This window comes from Phalacrocorax carbo, chromosome 2, assembly GCF_963921805.1.
Source record: "Phalacrocorax carbo chromosome 2, bPhaCar2.1, whole genome shotgun sequence".
Classification (NCBI taxonomy): Eukaryota; Metazoa; Chordata; class Aves; order Suliformes; family Phalacrocoracidae; genus Phalacrocorax; species Phalacrocorax carbo.
In genome coordinates this window covers 137,871,438-137,894,416 of record NC_087514.1, presented here as the reverse complement: position 1 = coordinate 137,894,416, position 22,979 = coordinate 137,871,438, and positions in this window count along the sequence as shown.

The window sequence follows — 22,979 nt, the reverse complement described above, 5'->3', positions numbered from 1 at the left end:
GATTTTTGAGTTATACCGTCCCTTCCAATTCTTCCAGTGCAGGTCACACATATTTTCTTGTTCTCATGTCCCACACCTGAAAAACTAAATAGGAAGGGAAGTTTAGAAGAGCAGTTAGGCAGCCTCTCCTCATCAGCTAAGCTCAGAGCTCTGTTGCTAATCCAGTTTCTGACAGTTACCTTTGTTTGCCCTTGGCTAGGATTAGAGGTTAGATATATGGATCAGAAACATGTCATCGGAGGTCAGGAAACACATAAACTAGTAGCACAGTAGATCAAATGTGAGAATACTTTGCTCTGTCAAACAAATGAAGTGAGAACCTGGTATATTGCTGTTGCTATAACTCATAAAGAAGAAAACCAAAAGTTAAGCAGACGATGGAAATAAGATCATGAACATCCTTGTTGGGAGTGGGGTGGAAATGGATCCCAAAGGAACCATTGGCCTCTTACAGGACTACTACGCTGTTCAGTAGAAAAAGGCAAGTTAAAAGAGTTTGTGTACAGCTATTAAAAAGATTCTTCTTTCAGAAGAAGTGAAGGACAACACCCCCATGACTGAAAGGATATGCTGTCCGCCAGCCCAGCACCTGCCTTCTGGCAGAATCCCCAGGACCTTAACCTTCAGAAGCCAAAATATCTGAGAGAGATATAACATTGCCCACTTAGTAAGACAGCAAGCGTATTTGAATGATAACTAAAGTTTCCTTTCACACTTCATATAACATAGCTATGCTGTACCAAGGGAAAGGACAGAGTTTCTCAAAATAAAGCAAATGATGCATGAACAGTAAGTAAAATATGCCATGTCATTTCTGTCCAAACCTGGGAATGTACCACGCTTTGTTACACAATGTGGCACATTTCTTTCATCTCCTCTGGAAAAATGGCTAAAATGTGTAAAATATAGAGGCAGCAAAATTAGTGTCCTCAAACCCTTATCCTTCAAAGATGCCACAAAAATAAATGGCTCAGCTGAGACCCACTTGGAAAAAGTTTGGTACACTATCTCTGTGTTATATAAAGTAGTGATATTTCTATTATTTAAAAAGCTATTATTTGAATCTCATGGTAAGTTGAAACTAATAAAATGTAATACGCAGCCATGAAATCTTTCTGTCTGTGAATGTATGGTCCTATATGTTTATGGGTCAGAGGATAATTCTGGTGCTTATTTTTTTCCCCATTCAGTATTGCAATAATATTATTTTCCATACAGAATGATAATAATCTGTGGTTGTGGAGATTTCTTTTTTAAGAAAAGGTAAACCTGACCACAAGTATGGTTAAATTATGGCTACTAATATGTATTCAGCCTATTATGTGCAACAGAGGAAGGAAGAAGTCATTAAGCAGAAAGGTATGTGTTAAACAGAAACAAACTGTTTTACTGTCCTGGGAAGCAGATTGGAATTGATTGGAAAGTAGATAGTAGGCAGGTGGGAAGTGTATCATTACCTAAAATGCAATTTCATAAGTGTCAAGCACACACAACTATCCTGCAATACTCTGGCTAGCTCGTAGATTGTCCTGAAATGAGTGTCTACCTACCAGCCCAATATATATCCCAAGTATCAAAGTTCTCTTGCAGTCATGTCTTTTGCAAGTGCTTGCAGCCTGTAACAAATAATAGTGTAGTGAAATAAACTACTAATGACTGGAAAACCATGATAACCCATAATGTAAAGTTCCTTAGAATTTGTAATTGAATTTTTTTTTTCAGTAAGAAGAAAGTTTATGAAGAGCAGAGACCCTCACCAACCATAAAATCTCCAAAAGCAGTAGATTACATTTGCAGATAAATCGTTCTAATACAAAGGCACACCAAAGTGATGCTGACAAAACATGGAACCTCTTTATGAGATATTTAGAAAACTACATTAATAAAGAAGAATTGAAGAGAAAATAAAAATCCCTGGGACCCTATTGTTTTGCACATGAAAAACACCTGAGTTTTGCATCTTTGAATTGATTTAAGGAATAGGGAGAGGGATTACATGAATCATTCTTGTAACCTTATCATTGTTGTTTTAAATATCCTGCAATTATAAGGAAAAAAAATCTCAATTTCTGACTGAATTTTGTCCAACTGCCCCATCGGTAAATTTTTTTTCTGCTGCTTATCTTTGGTAGACTCATGTGGCCTAATCACCCACAGAGCTGACAACTAGCATGAATCTTCCAGATCACGTTAATGATCTTGGACTGATGCAGTTCTGACATTTAGGGGAGTCTTGAGTCCAAAATGTTTAGCGTATAGCAAGAAAAGAATACCATAGGTGGGGGTATTTAGCTGTCCATTTATAAGGCTGCGCTGGCACTGTTAAATGCCATCTTTAGACTGGATGATGTAAATTTCAGTTGTTTGCATGACTGGTTTCTTTAAAAAGATTATATGTGTCAGACTTTGTGCTGGAGTATCCATCTTGCCACAAATTTCTTTGATGGGATTGTGTCTGAGGCTCTGAGACTTAGCCTCAGAAAGACAAAAAGCTAGTCAAACAGCTAGGGCCGTCCAGATGGCTTCTTCTTTATTGATGACCCACCTCTTGTAGCATAATTCCTCTGCTGTTTTAGGGAAAAAAACATCAGAAATCCCTGTTTTGTTTGCTGTATGATACTCCCTTATTAGTTCTTTTCATTATTCTGCAAAATAATATCAAAGAGACAATCTGAAAGACATATATAACAGAAGGTTTGTCTCCACAGATGCAGGGACAGGAGGGAGGGGAGTGCAAGCATCATGCCCAAATAATGATAAATACTGTGATTTCCAAATGCACTGAAGTGAAGGAAGAGCCCGTGTGTTATCTGCAGATGTTTTACAAATGATTTGATGTTAATTGACATCTATGATAGCTAACTCTTTTCTAAATCACTTTCAAAATGGAACAAATCGCCTATTTCACCAAGCACAGCTAGTATTTAAATATTTGCCTGATGTTTTTCCTGTTCTGTTGGCCTCCCAGCATCTTTCTAAATCTCTGTTGAATGGGGCCAGTCTTTCACAGAACATGATAGTGGTGAAAACCAGTGTTCAGCACAGCAGTTCATTAGCAAGAAATGCTAATGGGAGCAGTCAGACATTGTGGCTGCTTCAGTATAAATTGAAAGAATTTCAGCCTAATGCTCGCCATGGCCCCTTCAACAGGATCAGCCACAGTGTCTGTGTTAGACACAAACTTCACTCAGTGAGGGGGATTTGATCCAACTTTTTAACCTAAAGGAAGAGGGATGTCCTCCAAAACACATGCATTTTTTTTTTCTCAGTGTTATTGCAAGTGTTGAGGTGGGGATTTTTTTCTGCATTAATATGGACAATTCTATTCCCCCTTTTTCAAGAGTGACTCAGCTGAACTTCTTCTGCAGTTCTGCTTTGGTATTGGAGAAGTTACGACTGTTTCTGTACAGACCAGTAACATTCTCACCTGAATTACGAGATTTATGGAGGTGCGGAAAACAGACAGATAAAGGTATCTATAAAACTGTTTTGGTTTTGTTGTGGTGTTTTGTTTTTTTTCTGGAATTTTCAGAAAGTCTCTGATGTCCAAGAGGTTTAAAATCCCTTTTCCTTTAGGAATACAAACCTGTAGAAAGACTAATATTTTTGTGTGCTACTAATGTAAAACTCATAGCGTAATAAAATGGCAAAACCATCTTTCTCTATGAACTGAAGACAAAAGAAAAGTTTTTCCTACTTATGCTTAGTTTTTCCAGTGCTCTTGAAATAATTACCAAATTATTCCACCTAAAAATATTTTCATATATTCATGTTCCTAAACATGGGTTTAAGTGTTTCATAACATACGTGATACATTAAAAAAATTACATCCCTTTCCTACAAGTGAATATGTCCTTAAGAACTGCACAGTGAAACATATTTCATAATTTTTAATGTACCCTGTCTTAATAGTTACCTTGTGTTTCATGTGACCGCCTTCCACTTTATCAGCTTGGAGTGACATAGTGGTCCTCCTGATGTTCAGGAACTGCTGTTGTACCAACCGCCTGGGTGTGTTTGCATTCGTTACCTTTTTGCAGTGGAATAATAATAATGGAAGGATGGGAAAAGAGCAGGCTCATGTCATTTCTTTCTCAAAGTCAAGTATATACTGCTCTCTTGTGGAACTTGTATGGTAGTTACCAGCACTGCATAATGGTGTCCTTGCCTTTCTGATTCTTTTAGTTTGTTCCATTGAATATTACTAAGAGAGCCTTAGTGCATATTATGTAGCAGTTTTTTTCAAATTCTGCAATATAAATGCCATTCTTTCCTATTAATGTATTTACTGGCTTTTTTCTTTGATGATCAGCATCCATTGTTGACATAGCTGTGTGTGCTGCTTTTGGAATTCGATTTCTGCTGTTTTGCAAAAAGCCCATCCATTTATTAGTATTGGAAAATTGCCTTTTCTTCTCTTTCAGTGACACTGAAATACATCTGTAGTTTGCTCTGGTTCACTCTTTTGATTAGCCTCAGTAAGAAAATAAATGGTTTAAAAAAGGAATGAAAACTTGGGTATTTATCTGTGTTATGTTTGTGTATAGTGGGGGTGTTGTCCAAATTATGGACTCTAAAACCTTTTCCCATGTGTTATGAAACTGAGTGCTGAGTGAAATTTTTAGGGTAGTGTTGCAAAATACATCACTGTCCAGTCAAAGAATGGAGGTGATCCAGTCACAGAGCCATCCTCACTGAGCCCCTGGGAAGAAAAGAGATTGACAAGCAGGAGAATTTCTAATGTGTGGTTTCCTGAGGACCTCTTCTGGGTGAGATTCTCTGCTTTCCTAAGAATACATATGTTTGAGTTTATGTGGCAGTTGCTCTGTCATTAGGAGCACCCCTCTACCTTGCCATCCATTTTCCTTACAAGATAAAAGTATTTGAGGCTGTTGTCCTGTCAGATGTGGTCAAAAATGTTATTTGTGATTGAGGGGTAGAGAGGCAGATCAATTTTATTACCTTATTTATCTGGAAAACATAAGATGGATCTATTTGTGCCTGAACTTGCCCTACATCTTACATATTTTACAGCATCTTTTATCAAGCAGGATCCCAAAGGAATCTAACAGGCTACAGACTAAACTTCCCCCTTCTGGATCATCCTGAGAATTTCTACTGCAAACTTTATACTCAGTTTGTTTCTGGAAAGGCTACTTGAGTTCACTGATGTAACACATACACAGCAAAGCGCCCGACAGGAGAGAAGCACTTCATTCCCCTGATATAAATCCTTGCTGCCACCTCTGCTGAGGGAACAATTGTCCTTAATGCAAGTACTTACCCCTGTGACCACCAAGATTTTGAGGATAAGTTATGTAAGAGTATCATCATCATTAAAACCACACAGGCAGTTTTAAGGAGGCTAAATTTACTCTTGCTAAGTAAACCCTGTTCAGTAAGCTGCGGTAGGAATTAGACATTTGGTCCACTCTAACCCTTGGAGGAGTACAGCCCATTTTCAAAGGGAAGTAAGCAAGGTCCTAGACGCATCTTTACTGCAAACCATGCTTCCATGAGGAATTACTGCAGTGGTTAATGTGCTATAAATGCAGCCTCTACCTCCCTGCATAGCAGCTTCTCTGTGTAGCCAAGCCTTGTATTCTCTTGCTTGTGGACAGGATATTCTCTGGAGAAAAGAGGGAATCTAAAGAATCAAGTCATAATCAGCATGCTTTTGTGAGTCCTGGGAAATAGAGAGAGAGTTACAAAGGAAAAGCAAGTAGATTTTGAGTGTACAATATTTCAGGAGAGATTGGGAAAGGGTGTTTTTACGATATTCTATTATGTCTCCTCTTTAGAGAGAAGCTAAGCCAGTGCCAAAGGAATAGTTTCCCGAAGTGCTATTTGTTCACAGGATGGATAGGAGCTGACAAGCCAACCATCAGAACGGCTTCTTTGTCCTTGGAGCTCCAGGTGGTTTAACAGTGTAAAGAAGTTACGTGTTTTTACCAAAATGACTGTTCATTCCTTTTTACATGGCTTTTCAGCCCTTTCCAGTGTATTTTCAAGGGCTTTTAAAGAAAAAAAATGAAGCAGTGTGTAAGGAGAGAGGGGTGGGGAGGTGAGGGTGAAGTAAGACTGGGTGTATGTGCGATGCGGAGAGGGTCTCTTGCCTTGCCTAGAAACACATTCATTCAAACAAGGCTCAGAGGTAGAAGTAGTATCAGTATTCATGCTACATAAATAAGAATCATGGCTGTAATCAGCTTTTCTAGCAGCAGGATTAATATGGCTATATTACATCCCATGTATTTTCTAAAAACATATTTAAGGACGTAAACTTCAGTATTAAAATTATGCACAAGATCCTTACAAGAATCATTGTAATATAACACTTTATTGGTTTTAATGAAACATTTGAAAGCTCAGCCCTTTATGACAGGTAAAGATAATATGATACTTACCCAAGGTAGCCAGGAAATAGCATTGTTGATATTCGTGATTATAATCTGGTTTAGTCTATATAGAATACAATATAATAGATTGATTTATTACTGTTAAAGAAAGAGGAGCTATTCTTGTTTACTACTTTTAGTTCTGATTCTGACTAGTTCGTAAAGATATAAATTCAGGGCTGAGCAGAGGGGACTACTGACCTCCTTCAAGCTGTTCTAATGCAACCCTGTGTGCTATTGCCTCCCTCACTGCCAGGGTCTGCAGCTGAGTTGTCAGCGTGTTGTCTACCAGGACCCACCTCCAGGCCCGCGAGCTATCTCAGCACCTCTGTAATCTCTCTGCAATGTTCATAAGGATGTATTTACTTTTGTTGTGTATCTTTTAATAATTATCATTAAATTCTTTACACCTTTTGAAATAATCAAGCAAAGTATATCACTAGTTTAGCAAGTAGTGACACTTAATTTTGCCCAGAAAGCGATAGGAATAGGGAAAAGCAACTGCATATATTCTCTGTTGCCTACTTGGGGTGGAAAAATTGCTGACTTCCATATGCAGTAGTCAGTTACACTGTTAGCCTTTCTGGCAAGAAAGAGGGAAAAGAATTGGCTCATGTTGCACAAATTGGGCTAGAAACTTCTAATCCATTAACTCTCAGAACTATGTTGACTCAGCTGAGGTCTGGGGACTGTTGGGATAAACTGGAGAATGGTACTGGCCACCCTGAATCTCTGATACAATTACATTGGCAGTTCATCCACAGAGGGACAAGAATCCACATGCAGGGCATAATGGAGTAATTATATTTTATTTTTATCATTCCTAGGAGCCAAAATATGGCTGTGAAATTTGATGGAAACTAAGGCCTTCATTTTGAAAGGTCTCACCATTATGTGTATAGCAAATGGTTGTGCCCACGCTGCTTTCCTGCACAGCTTGTCCTCTTTGCTGAGCTTCTGCAGGGAATAAAAGGGGCAAAATCTCTCTGCAGATTTTAGTTTCTGCAAGAATGGTGCTCCCTTTATAAGGTCAGCCTTTTTAACCAGGATTCACTTTGCAAGTCAGTTTTCCCAAAACATTCAATAAAGTTATTAAACTTCTGGTTCTTATTCCTTTCTTCCATTCATTTATGGAAGCCACTCATTAGTGCATATGATTGTACCGGCTCTTCATCAGTAGCGTCAACTGTGCTGTGCTTTGTACCACCTCTTCAGAGAATTGTATTGTATTGTCTCCTTCCACTTTATCACTTTACTTCCATCTATTTTAAAGCTTAGTCACAGTACTGAAGCCTTTCCTTGAAGTTGTTTTGCGATTACTAGGCTTTTACCACGTGTGCTAATCTGATTTCAGAAGGGAGATCTATATACTGCCGGTTTACATGCCAGTGTTTCTAGGCGTGCTGAATCAGCAAAAAGGAGCACAAAGGGCTGGGGCCGTGGCGATGGGAATGGGTAAAGCCAAAGGAAACATTGGCAGAGCAGGGATTTGCCAGATGTACTGTAGTGGATAGTCCAATGCTGTATGCAAAGACATGTAAATGAGAGAAAAAGGAAAATTTTGGTCTCTGACGGGACCTTCCCAGCACAGCGGTCTGCCTTTAAACCTCCACATCGCCTTGATTCCGTTTCTCCATCTGCTACAAAGACAACACCTTGGGAGAATTTACAGAACGTCTGTCTCCAAAACCTAACTGCATGTGTGTTTTCGGCGGAAATGCTGATTTGCTGGGTTCATACAGTGGAATTGAGTAGAAAACATAGGGATTTGTAACGTCAGCTGGTAGGAGACGGCTTGAGCGGTTTGGCAGGAGTGCCACCTTGTGGAAGCGGAGCCGCCTCGCCGCGTCCTCCCGCGGGCCGCGCCGGGCTGGGGGCGGCGGGTCCCCCCCGGGGGTCTGAGGGAGATGGGTTCCCCCCCCGGGTGAGGGGGGGGGGCTGAGGGCGGCGGGTCCCCCCCGGGGGGCTGGGGCGGGCTGGGGGCGGCGGGTCCCCCCCGGGGGTCTGAGGGAGATGGGTTCCCCCCCCGGGTGAGGGGGGGGGCTGAGGGCGGCGGGTCCCCCCCGGGGGGCTTGGGGGAGGCTGAGGGCGGCGGGTCCCCCACGGGGGGCTGGGGCGGGCTGGGAGCGGCTGGTCCCCCCGGGAGGGGGTGGGCTGAGGGCGGCGGGACCCCCACGGGGTCTGGGGGGGGGCGCTGGGGGCAGCGTCTCGGGGCTGCCCCGTGGCGGGTTTAGGGGCAGCGGTTGCTAACACTGTAGGTGGCTTGCCGTGAGGTACTGACACGTTGGGCAAAAACCTGACGATATTTTAAAACTTACAAGAGTTGCTTCATGGCAGATTCTGTTTGATTTTGCAAAAGGTAGCTCTCTCATGATGAAGTTGTTAGCTGATACCTCGTTACATTTCTCTTCCCTCCCTGCCCCTCCACTGATTTTTTTCAATTTTTCCCTCTGCATCTTCCATAGTTAATGCTGTAGGATTGCTGTCTTACCATGGCAGGGGGTATTCTTGTATCAGTAAGGGGATAATTCCCTGGAAAGCCAGGTGAAAGCACTGTCCTGTTCTTGCCAGACCTCCAGTTTGCCATTCATGCTAAAGCGCAGGGTTGTAAAAACTCAGGTGTTGTGGTTAGGTGGGGAGGATAGGTGAGACTGGAGGGGTCCCTTGCCAGGAAAGCAATTAAGATATCTTTTATCCCATCCCATCCCATGAATACTTTATTCATCACCCAGACCGGGTGATGGATATAGCGATCGGATTTTTCAGATGCAGCCAGGTGTTTTCATAAGGGAAGCCTCGCTATTTTTTCAGGTAATGAGGCCCTCTGATAATCAAATGTGAAATATTTGCATTACCCTTGTGTTTATTTCCATTCTATTTTTCCACTTTTTTCGCTTCTCAAAACACGTAAGCTCACACTGGCTGGAGTGTTAGGAGCCTTGTCTTTTTGCTTTATTACCCACTGCCAAATACTCTCCTCCTATTTAAGTCCAGTGCACCTTTCAGCATCAGCGCTGCTAGGCATAACCAGCCTGGCAAAGTTTATCTTAGCAGCTATTTACTGTAATTTGTTAGGGAGATTGGAGATGCCTTGGTTGTTTGACAGCTGCTTTGCAGTCAGAGACATAATTTCATTCCAGTGTCCTCTCCAGAGGGATCATTTGAAAGCACTATTATGAATTGGGAATAGCATGGAAAACAGAAAAAAGCAGAGGACAGGACACCTCAGCTGTGTAGTTTCCATCCAAATGTGTGCCATACAGGAGCTCTCATACCCATCTGTTACTGAGGAAGGAACTGGAAATAGTTTTTGTGTTGTTGTAGGAACACTGGTATGAAGAAAGAGTAACAAAACCTCTGGTAATTGTCTTAATAATTGTAGATTCCATACATAAAAATAGGGCAGGACTTAGTTTTCTAGATCAGATATCAAAGTTATTGCCCTGTGTGTGTTTCTCTGTTGCAGGCCCACCATTAACTTTCCTAGGTCTAACCTCTGGTAAAAGGTAGGTTTAACCTGTCTAAACCCATTAGAAAATTCATCCTCCCAGGATGGCACAGTGACCACCTCACCTCTCACCACTTGTTCCAAGGGAAGTTGCTCCTTGTTCTTCACTTTAACTTGGTATATGTGAGACTTTTGAATGCATCCAGCTTAGTTGTTGTGGATTTTCGCTCTGAATTGTACTGTGCTTAACATTAATAGCAAAAAGAGATGTTCTTTTGCTTAGTAGTGATTGCGTTTTCATTTCTGAGAGAAATATTATTTGATTTGTAAGATAACAGAAACCTGACTATAAACACAGGCAGAGCTCTTCACTGATAATGTCAAGCTTAAATATGAATAAAGATCTTTCTGTCACTTCAGCAAATGACTAGCTGCTTGTCCGAAGGGTGTAGCTACTTTTGCAGGCCCCTCAAAAATGCAAGGCAGAGCACTGGACAACTGGCTACTTCCTGGGGACTCCTAGGTATGGTACACTTTCTGTTATTCTGCAAAAGTGAAAATGTGGCTGTTACAGTTAGGTCTTCAAAGCGGAAGCAAATACCTCTGAAAAGGTATTGTCACCCACATGTCCAAGTTCAGGCCTTACATACTCAAAAGCTGTCTAATGTCTTGGGCTTCGGAGTATGTCTTTGCTCACTGGTACCATGCTCAGGCAACTGGTACCCTCTTTGCAGTTACCTGTATATCCATTTATCATTTATTAATGGTATTATTAATATAGTTTCCAGAGCTTGTACCCTAGCAATGGATGTTGGACATACATAGACTAAACACATTATATGTAGAAAGGTTTCTGATAAAACCCTTTGTTCTTCCTCCCTGGTCTTGTACCCAATACACTAGTAGTTCCAGTGCCTTAAGACATATGAATATATATGTGTGTGTGTGTATATATGTGTATATATACATATGTACAAGCATATCAGTTTTAAACTGTAAGTAAATTTTTCAGGAGTCCAAAGTTTGTAATAATTAGCACTTGGAAAATTCTGTAAAGTTTTTCACCATTCATATTTTGATGTGCAAAGACTAAAGTTTATACTAAAAGCTCTGCTAGAAATTAATTGCTTTCATTTGCACCTCTATTTGATTAATCTTTTTTCTTGGACTCTCACTTTTTTCAGCAGTTGTAGTTCTTTGCTCTTAATCTAACATCTTTGATGTCCCACTTTGATTCAAAGAAATGAAAGTTGGATGGTAATGTTTGAAAACGCACTATTCCTGTGAAATGATGAAGTCATTCTGGTTCGGCTTGTTCACTGATAGGGCTCCTTTTGGTTAATTGGTCTGATAACAAGTAAAAGTGTCTAGAAAACATCACAAAAGTGACAGAAGAACCATGCCCCCAATTTATTTTAGTGTTCTGGTAAACTTTTCTGAAGTTTTTCCTTTCTTCTTTTTAGAGCTGTAAACATCAGAAGGAGGCTTTATTAAATTGCTTTTACCTCAGACTACAGGGGGCTTTATTGGAAAAGGAAAAAATGTTTGAAACTGTTGAGTCTTTGTTCTTTTTCTAAAGCAAGAACATTGAGAGTCCACACAATGGGATTTTAATAACTGGGCTTATTACCTTCACAGCAGTAAAAAAGAGCTGGGTACCTGGGTTTACTGAACTGGTTAGAAGGATACTAAGCAATTCCATACAATATGTTCTTGAAAAAGCACATAGAAGTATAAATATGTTATTGTCAAAATGTTAATCAGTCCTACAGAACTTATCTATGAAGTCTAAGAAGATATTCACAGACTCTCAGTATTTTGCAGACTTTCAGGTACCACAGTGGCAGCTAGAAGCATAGCTGCATTTCTCTGAGTACCAGAGTCAACAAGGGGATCCTCTAGAGCCCTTATGGATCCATCTGTACTAATGATGGACCATGACTTAAGCGTCTTCTTCAGGACTGAGAACAAGCAGCATGGCACACCTCACATTAATAGAGAGGTATTTCTTCCTTGCCTCTCCTTTAACCATCACCAACCCCCCGCCCAGAGCCCAGACAGGCTTTGCGCATATTGCCTTGTAATGCTGGGCTGTCCCTCGTTGTATGCATTTGCCTGGGAAAGTTCTGACTGCCACTGGGTGAGCCGTCCTTGACATTCAGTCCATGGCCAATTCACTTACAAGGTGGCATATGAAGGTATGTTGTACATAACCAGGGTAACTTTTCCATAAGTGTGAGCAGAACAAGGGTATTCACAGTACATGTTACCATATATACATGCCAAGGATGGTATGTTCCACATTTTTTTAAAAAATCTTTTAAGAATTGCAATTGATGGTAGCAGATCCTCTATGACCTTGATTTTTCTATCTATTTCTCCCCTTGTAATTGAAATGGATGCTTCATTTATTGCCTTCTATATTGAAGAGCTGTCAAGATACCATGGTATTCTCTGTGGACTCTGTGTTGTAATAACAACTGATGATTCTGAAATTTTCTGGTATTGCCTCTGGGAGGAGATGGCTGTGGGTTTTTTTGCACCAGTCAGTCCATGTTCTGTGAATACTTTGATTTCTTCTTGCTTTTTATTGGTTCTTCTTGAACAATCATTAGTGTTGGACAAGAAGAACATGCAATCTTGCGTTCTCAGTATCAGGCTTTCTGCCTGGCTGGCTTTTCTTGATGTTGCTGCAGAATCTCATAATGCTGTTGCAGCTCTCTGCTCTTCACAGTACAGTATTCACTGGAACGGTAATTCCTAGCGCAAGCTGTAAGATCAGAGCAGATACTGTGAACAAGTTGATTTTCTGTTGCTTAATTTCTCATATCATCTATCGACTGATCTCAATCATTTAAGGTCTTTCCAACCTCACATTGCTTTGGAAATTTCTGGGTTTTTTGTCATGTAACCACACATTATCATTTTTTAAAATTTTAATATATGAAATAGAAGAAATCTGCAATAATTAGTGAGTTTAGCACTAGAAGATTTTGTAAAGTTTCTATGGTTACTGAAGTGCCTTGTCTACTGTTTAGTGGGAGTCAGGTTGAACAGTGAGTCCTTTTCATCAAGTTGGCATCTTTTTCACCCTTTGATTCATTAGCTATTACGTTTCCAGCATATTTGTATTTCTGCTCTGGCCCTCTGCTGTGCAAACAAGCAAAGCAATTTTCCTCTAATTTTTTACCCTTTTCCTACCTATATGACAGCTTATAAATAGTTCCAGTGTTGTGGCTGTCGTTTATTTTCTGTAGGCTCACACCGTTATATTCCATACCACTGTACACCTGTAAAGATCTTGGTCCCCAACTGTTGTGTCTTTGCCCTGTGCTCACCAGATTGTTGGGAAATTGTTGTGAGAATCAATATTGAGTGGACCTATTCCATAGCTCCAGACTTTATTTTACCTCAAGGTACTATTTACTTTGCCTGGGAGTTCAACGTATGAGAATCCTGAGTATTAAAGAAGGTTGTGGGAAGCCACCCAGGCCATTGTTATAAGAGGTATGAGGGTGAAACCAAACCCGGTAATTTAACTAGTCATCTTGCAGCACTATAGTGCTTTTGGGTGGGGAAGAAACAGAAATATGCCTCTGAGCGTTTGCTATTGAAAGATCATAAAATAGATATTTGTTTTGCCAGAGAAGACATTCAGGCATAGCTACACTCCTCCACTGAAGTCTACTGAAAATTTACATCATCCCCTTAGATGAAGATAAAGGCCTACAACTGGAAAATTAGCAACATGTTGGGTGAATTTGTTAGCATACTTATTAGTGCATCAGCTTCCCCATCCCAGAAGTCTCACATATGTTTGTTATAAAACCAGTGTACAGTGTGTGAAATAGCCTGCTCTAATTATAATCTAGACAATGCCAGGAAAGTGAAGCTAATTCAAATAAGCTCTATTAAGTTATCTAACATGGCAGTATATGCCATGAGGTAAAATTGCTTAGATGCAGACTGGCAACAAGGGAAATATTATCTGGCGAGATCATGCCTTTTTTTTTTTTCTTCTTTCAGCCAACAAATTAGGAGCTCATTTGAAAAGTCAGCTTAATTTGATATACTGATGTGGTGATGCCAACCTGGACAGCATTTAACTCTCAGGAAGCAAATTGTATAAAAGGAAATCCCAAAATCTTCAATGACAGAATGTAGTCCTTTCACAATCTTATTTATTTTTGGTACCTAAGAATCTGCAGGTGATAAGTTCATATCTCTGGGCTGTGCTTCACTATATTTTAGGTCTATTTTACAAGTAGTGAATAAATATGCTTCTATTAGAAAAATAACATATGAAGGAAGTTGACCTCTTTGGTCAGTTGAGAACCTGGCAATTGGTTATATGTGTGATATACCAAATGCAGATAAGCTGAAAGAGAGAAAGCCTTTACTGAGACACTTGTTGGCTTGGAAGGAGGATTAGAGGAACTACAGGCTTTCAGTCTGATCTTGGTGCCTGGGAAGGTTGTGGAGCAAATCATCTTGAGTGCCACCAGGCAGCACATACAGGATAGTCAAGTGATCAGGCTCAATCAGCATGGGTTTAGGAAAGGCAGGTCCTGCTTGACTAACCTGATCTCTATGACAAGACAACTTGCTTAGTGGATGAGGGAAAGACTATGGATGTTTATTACATGGACTTTAGTAAAGCCTTTGGCATTGTTTCACATCACATTCTCCTAGAGAAACTGGCTGCTCATGGCTTGGACAGGTGTACTCTTTCCCAGGTGAAAACTGGCTGGATGGCCAGGCCCGAGGAGTTGTGGTGAATGGAGTTAAATCCAGCTGGCAGCTGGTCACAAGTGGTGTTTCCCAGGGCTCAGCATTGGGGCCAGCTCTGTTTAATGTCTTTATCAGTGATCTGGACAAGGGGATCGAGTGCACCCTCAGGAAGTTTGCAGACGACACCAAGTTGGGCGGAAGCATTGATCTGCTCAAGGGTAGGAAGGCTCTACAGAGGGACCTGGACAGGCTGGATCGATGGGCCGAGGCCAATTTTATGTGGTTCAACAAGGCCAAGTGTTGGGTCCTGCACTTCGCCACAACAACTCCACACAATGCTACAGGCTTGGGGAAGGGTTGCTGGAAAGCTGCCTGGCAGCAAAGGACCTGAGGGTGTTGGTCAACAGCTGACTGAGTATGAGCTGGCGGTGTACCCATCCTGGTGGACTTGGAAGTGTTAGGTTTAGGGTTGGCCTCTATGATCTTAAAGGTCTCTTCTAACCTAAATGATTCTATGAAAATATGGAAAAGTCAATGACAGAATTGTTTTCTTTTTCCCTTTTTATTTTAGTATCTTTGCCCTCAGAGATTACTAGCTGTAGTAAGGGTGGGGGGCTTTCTTCACTTGTCTATGATTGATTAGTTTTAGCTTATAATTTTTAATATTTTCCAGGCCCCAGAAGCTGACCCTAGCCTACTTGTAGGTGTAAGAAATAATATTATTTTCTATGTTTGTGTCTGCAAGTATTAGAACCTATAAACCAAAACATCTTTCTGTTATTTGTTAATCCCGTTAAGTCTTATATGAATCCTAAACTGTTATCTGCCTCAACATCTGAACAAAACACAGTCATGCATGGAAGCAAAAATGTATATGTTTTACAATACTATCAGTTATATAATCACATGGTATTTTTTCTCACACGGTCCAATCTTTATCCACTTCAGATAGTCAACTGTTACGATTCAGTTTTCTGCATCTGAGCCTCAATTTTCATCCCCATCCTGTGCCCACATGAATCTTTCCTCTTTTCCATAAGCCCCTCCGTCTTCTGCTGAGTCCTTCCTGTGCCATGCCAAAGAAATCTTGGAGGAGTTCAGCTTCTCTATGGGACAAGTGGGAAATGAAGGGTTTCAAAAGCTTTGTAATTTTTCCTGATATGAAAGATTGTAAAAAGTCTGGTTTTGACTTTACAGTCAGCTCCTCCTCACAGTTACCCTGTTTTGGGTTCTCCTCCAAAGTGAAGAAACAGTAAGTCTTTGTAACAAAAGGATTGTCAGGTTCTTTTAAATGAGAAAGTCAACATATCATATCCAATTTTAGTTGAAGCTTTAAACCAATATTAAATTGTGTAAATATTAATGAAGGTAAAAGTAAGCAGAACAAGTTGCTACAATGGTAAATACTGCAGAACTGTCACTGTAGGCTACCTGCCCTAGCAGCGGTGTAGCACCCCCTAACAATGGGGCCCTGGGTGATTTCCCCTGGCTAGCAGGGCTGTTTGGTTCAGCAAATGTTCCACTGCTGTAGGCAGTCCATTTTGAATGATTCACCAGATGGGACTTCTACTACTTTCCTGGAAAGAGTATGCTTCAGTCTTAGAAACCATGACTATGTGAGTTGAAATTTCCCTGGGTACTTTTTCAAGGCCGTATATCTGGGCCATATATCAAAGTCTTTTTTTGTCTACATGCACTTCAGTTACATGTTTTTGCTTGCCTTATTGTCAAGGCACACTGAATATCTGAATGTGCTGGAATTTAATTCTGTTCTTATTTCACCTCATTATGACAATCACATTTCCTTAAAATCCTCCTTTCAAAAGAATTCAGCTGGCTTCAGCTCAAGACTCTTTCAGCCATGATACTGGTGGGCAGGCACATTTCAGGCACTTACCTGTGCATTAAACTACCCCTGCTGCCCAAGGAAGAATCACCCTCTGAGGAAAGCAAATACCACCAGGTACTCGTGCTTCTTACTCTCATGAATTTACAGCAATAGCACCTGCTGTAGACCATACCTCAGATTTCCTTCTTACCTGAGCATCCCAGAACCATTAGAAGAGCATCGGATGCTAAAAGGTGGTATAGGTTCAAAAGCAGACTGGTCCCCATCATAAAGAAAAAGCTACCTAAGTCTGCTAGATACAGTGGCTGGTGGACAGCTGCCAGCCTAGGGAGTCCTGAGACAAATGATGCTTGGCTTGGTAGTGTAAATGCAAGAAAAAAAACCCTTTGGGGTATCATCGAAAGCTTGCATTTTTTGTTGTTCTTCAAACATTACTTTCAAGTTTTCCACTTATTGATTTATTTTTCTAATAAGTTGTTTTGTAAGAAGAGATGTTGTACTACTACTAAGTAATTCCTTGCTTACACTGTCCCTGTCTTCACCAATTCTTTGGTGAGCTATAGTTAAAGGCTCTATTTGGCTATTTACTATCACAAATGTAAGTTATTTTGAAATAATTCTACTCTGCACTTGAGGGAGAGAGGCCTCACAGCACATGCCTTGTTATGCCTTTGATTATATAATATTTTGCTGTGCCTCATTGCTTTATGGCATATTTTTCCTTGCTCTTCTTTGTCCCCCACTGCTATCTTGCAGTGTTTTACAGTTAAGCCTAGCTACGTTTTAGTTCACTCCAGGCACTTTTTTGTTCCAGATGCTCATAATTTTGCTACTTTCAGTAACTAGCCCATAGGCTTCTTTACCATGTCTGCTCAGTCGGTACTTTTTTTAGCATTGGCAAGTTCTGTGTCCTTATTGGACAGTTTTCTAAATTATTGGTATATTAGGTGGACAAAATTAGTTTAACTAGTTACTCTTGTGACACATTATCTGCCATTGCGGTCCAGATAAAAGACTTGGTTTTGGTAATAAATACTTTAAATGTTTCCTACATACAATGTCATTGTGATTTTTTTTTTCAGTCCTCATATTGTTTTGCACATAGTGCAGATTTGGTAAATTTAGGACTTTTTGGTATAGTTCTGAATTAGAAGATCCTACTAAACCAGCTTGAATTTCTCCATTAAAAATAGCAAGATGTGCCCTTAAGGTAATGAAAACCTTTGCTTTCATTTCTATACACTTCTCTAATAATTTGAAGCCAAAGTGTATCTAGCCTTCAATTTTTTTTTGTTTCTTTTTTTAAATTTGATGTAGCAAGACAGGATTACTATATCTATATTCATATAACTCAAAAATTCTTCTATCCTTTTTTTTCTCATCCCTCTGCCCCAGAATTCTCTCTGCTGCTGTAGCATTGTTAAACTCAACATTTTACTTATGGGCATAGAGGAAGCACACCTTTTATGTAAGCAAAGCTAAAATTTAATTGTTATTATAACAGAAAGTGAAGCAGTCTAACCATTATTAGTCCAGATCTATTTATTTAAAAAAGAAAGGTAATTCAGTTGAATTTGTTATATACACACTTCCTACTGCCTACCTCTTCCCCCAGTGTTAGGCTCACATCTCCACTGCTCTGCTGGGTGCTGAGCTTGATGGTTTCATGCTGATGGCAGTGGTAGGGTGTTACGGTGAATTGTCCCTTCACTGTGAGGAATATGACATTTGCATTGATGGGCTCTTCTTCCTCACTCTAGGATCAACTTGGGGTCATTTTTATATGTCTGCTAAAACCCTTTCACACCTTTGCTTTGTCCTCATTGGTCTGCAGCTCCATTTTACACCCAAATTTACTATATATGGTGTGTTTTACATATGTTAGATACTATTTCTTTGTTTTCTTTTTTACCCCTAAGAGCAGTTCTGTCCAGGTCTGCATTTATTTAATTGAACATGGGTGAGTTATAGCCAAGGGGTCTCCAGTGCCAACCTGTGCCCTTTCTTTCAGCATCCTGTGCTTGCGGCCCTCCTCACTGTAGCCGGTCTTCACTGCTCAAGGGCTCTGCTGTCATACCAGGCATGTCTTTCTCTGCACTGCATCATCATGTTACAGTCATAAACACTAATCTGCATAGAATAGCTTCTTGTTACTGCTATCTATGTAAAACTATGGTAGTACTATACGAAGACAAACAAAACAAATTAAATGTCTGCTATTACAAATTCTCTCTCTGCCCTTCTCTAGCAGCTGGTTCAGCTGGGTCAAAAGACTTCCAGGACACGAGAGAACAAAACACGGACATGGATATATACGGCTGATGGTCAAATATATACAATGTTGGCAGCAAGATAAAAGGGGAGATTTCCCCTCCCCCCCCCCAAAAAAAAAAAAAAGGCTATGGAAATATGAAGAAATGCACAGACAAGGGATTGCGCAAGCCTTCCACAGAGAAACTGAGAGCACAGTGAACAAATTCCTTTCCTTGTCCTTAGGGTTTGTATGGTAAATGGAAGATTGCATGGGGTTGTTGTTTGTTGTTTTTTTTTTAAAAAGCAATGAGAATGAAGATCTGGAAATTGGCATGCAGGGATATGGAAAATCTTTAAAATAATATTCTTCCCCTCTTTGAAAGCATTTTAATGTAATTTACTTTTATTCAATTGTTCTGCTACTCTGCTGGGGGAAAAAAAGATATCCCTCCTAATCCTGCTGCATATGTGTTTTTGTCTTATATACATAGTTCAATGAGTTTATGTGGGGAATGTCCAGGATGTTTTGTATGGTAATTGACAACTACTGAAGTAGGACTCAAAAGCTTTAAACAATGTAAATTAAGTAATAATAAATGTTATTATCACTTAAACTCTTTTCCTATAAACTTTATAGTGTTATAGTAGGTATATAAACCCTTAATTAATAGAAGAAAGCTTTATAGCTTATAAGAACTTGCTAAATATAAAGACAATTTTTAATACATGGTGCTAAGACTTTTTGATGCGACCCATAAAGTATTCTGGAGAAACACACTGTACTGCCATTTCTTTGACCTAAGGTGGCAGATGGAAGTCTTGTCATGTGCAGTACCACTTCATTTCAAAGAGAATGCATTAACAAAGATGGAGTATAGAAATTTTTAATGTAAATAATGGTTTGCCTTTCTGAAAGGGCCCATTTACAATTTTGAGGTCATGAGACTCCTGCCCTGGATTCTTTAGCACTGTAATTCTGCAATGGGATTGGAGAGCCAGTTTAAGATTGCCAATTAACTTCTCACTTGTGCTGCAAATCTGCCTTTTATATTTCTGTAAAACTGAACAACTGACTGCTACTAATGTTTTGCTCATCAACTAGTAAGTGGAGGCCATTTAAGGCAGAAATGTAGGGTGTAGCTCCAGCTGCTCTTCTAATGTTGCAGAAAGCTTTTGCTGCAGTTCATTAAATTCAACTTCAGGCAGTCACAAAACTGCCAGCTAATTATTTCTTTCCTCGCTGAGTGAAACCTGGTGTCACCACTTTCCACTCATAAAATGGAGCTATGGCGTTCTTCATTCTTGGAGACTGAAGAAACAGAGCAGTGAGGAAGATACCAATCTAACCCTTAAAATAACAGGTAACACTGAGCTGGTGAAACTTTATTTCCTACCAGTTTGTCAGGCTATCTTGGGATCCAATCTTTGTATGGGACATTGGTTCTTTGCTAAGTAGGTCACTGATTATAGGTCAGTTTTAATAATGGGTAGTTTATGTTTAGGGGACTGACAACCAGATGAATGCCTAACAGAGCCTGTTTGAAGAGAATTATTCCATCAAGAACTGGTCCTTGCAGAAGAAGCCAGTGAGGAAAAGAAGCGAGGGCCTGCATGGCCTGCTCAGCCACCTGGAGGCATGGGTTATGTGGGTTCAGCCCTCTGGTTGAAAAGGAGCAGACCTGTGGCTGAGAAGTATTATTTGTCAGTACTGAGTATGTGGGGTGTTTCAGTCTCTATAATGTTGGTTCAAATCAAATTAAGTGATGAAAATTTCTTTTGCTTTGTGGAATATCAAGACTAATGAGATCCAAAGCTGAAATACACACCTATGAAGATTCCCCTTCTGACCTTAAGTACAGAATATCAGCCTGAGCTGAGGTCTGTGTTATCACATGTATGATAATACACATCTCTGATAAATTATTTTAAATATACCTTGAGATCATCTGTACTACCCATGATTTTAAGTTGTTGGTATAGCTTATTGATAAAGTAACTAAAATCAGAATAGCCGTGTGTGTTTAGGGTCACATTCAGAAATAGTAAATGCAAATACACGACCTCCTGCCATGGAGCTGCTCACAGGACTAGGGGTTTTGACTTCTGCTGTGATTTACTCTCCAGAGACTTCACAAATAAAGAGCATTTTTCAAGCTAGTCCACCAAGTTTTCATCCCAGAGTTCTTGGAAAAATAATAGATACTGAGCATTTGAACTTCTGTTAATCATTGTTTATTGTCATATCACAGTCAGGTTTCCAAAGAGGGAGTTCTCCATTCTGCTGAAATTGTACACATAAAGGAGACAGCCCTTACTATGATTATATAATAAAAAATTAACACAAAATGAGTATAACAAAGGAAAAGTAGAGAAAAGTGTAAAGTAACAGCAACAGAATGGTGTGGTTGAACCTGAAATATGTAGTATAGGTATCTTCAAGATTTCCAATTACATATCTGCAGCTTTGGTTGCATGAAGAGAGGAAACAAATTATTTCAGCCTCAAAATTCACATTTTAAGTATGCATATTTTTGCTTTTGATAGCATGCCTTCAAATACCCGTAAGTTGTCAACTGGTAGCTATTGTTGTCTAACTATGATCTTAAGAGTGAGAAGACACATCAAACAAGACTTAAGGCTATGACAGCAATCAGTGCAAATCGGAAAAGTTCCAGGTAAGGATGAAATCTGGCATCAAGCACCAAGACACAATGGGGGCATAGGAAGAAAGTTATTAAGGGAATCAGGTTTAGAGTATGAAAGCGAGACACAATACGTCACCCTTCCTTTGTTGTTCTGTGGCAGTTTTCTTTTTTTTTTTTCTATGATTGTTGTTCTGTAAATAAATCTGGGTTCAGTTTGGCAGAGGTTTTCGTAGGACTTCACTAGGCAGCATATTAAAAATAATCTGACAGCCGACAAACTGAATGTGCATTCACAGAACTGTTAACTAAATTCTGCTCGTGGGCTCAAATTATATTGCTGTTTCCATATATGCGTCTCAATGAGCAGCACTGGGAAGAATTAAAAAGCTGAGCTTTAAGTCACAGTTTGACATGTATAAGAAAGGGGTTTTGGTTTTGAAATTGTTAAGGGAAGGAAAAAAAATTAGACTTGCTTTCAAACCCAAGACTGAATTTGTGATGAAAGATTTTTTTTTATTTGTAAGCTAAGAAAAACTGATCTGATATTTATTGAGAAACAAACAATTAATGTTCTGCCATTTTGAAGACACATAATGATGCTATGAAGGGTATTTTTGAAAGGAAACAAAAGCCTCATTTTATAATTTCAATTATAAATCTTATTTGCTCTAAAAAGACAAAGGATTTGTACTACATAAACGCATAGTAATAATTAAACAGGTTCAATCTTGAACTGTTCGAAATATAGTTTCTTTGTATATGGAAAACCGTAGTAGCTATGATCATGGATTATGATCCTGTGGCTAAGTTTTAGCTTCACCACAGTGACAAACCGAAGGACTTTTCCCTTATCAAAAGGGGGCCCCAAACCAGACAGTGGGCTCCCAACAGAGCCTTATGAGGGCTGGGGGCACTAATGATGTCTTTTGAGCTCTTGCCAATGCAGCCCTGTGTGTGGTTGCCTCCTTCATGCCAGGGACTATGGCTGAGTCATGGTCAGCACGTTGTCCACCAGGACCACCACCCCTACATCCTTTTCAGCAGAGCTGTTACCTAACCAGACCGGGCCAAGCAGGATTAAGTAGCATTTAACAGTATCAGCTTGTCAGGGCAGCTCAGAATATTAATACCAGAAACAGTTTATACATGAGGCTGGAAGGGTCAACTTAAAGCACTGCCACACATGAGTACCAGCAGATTGGTGTTAACATCTTCCACTGTGAGAGACTACTCATGAGTCTCAGCCCTCTCCTGGCGCAAAGTTGCCTGATGACAAACAGAAAGAGCAATGGCGTCTGCCATACATGATTGAAGGTGTGCCTCACAGTAAGCCTTTCAGATCAAGCAGGACTTAGCAAAGATGCCCATTTCCAAAAGGATGTAGGAGATACTTCACCAGCGTATCACCACAGGACAACCCCCTCCATGGGCAAGGGCACTGCCCAAATGAAGGTAAGCTAAATGAGTCACCTGCTCCCCGGCTGAAAAATAAATGAACAACAAGCAGATACTAAGAAATGTCCCTGTCCCTGCCCCTGCAAACCGCCACCCCTCTGAAAAGATGCAAAAGGTTTGTTCATCTGCCTGTTCATCAGCTGCTTTTGGATAGACATTCAGCTTTGTTGTGTCTAAGAAAACAACCAGAAGATTCAGAA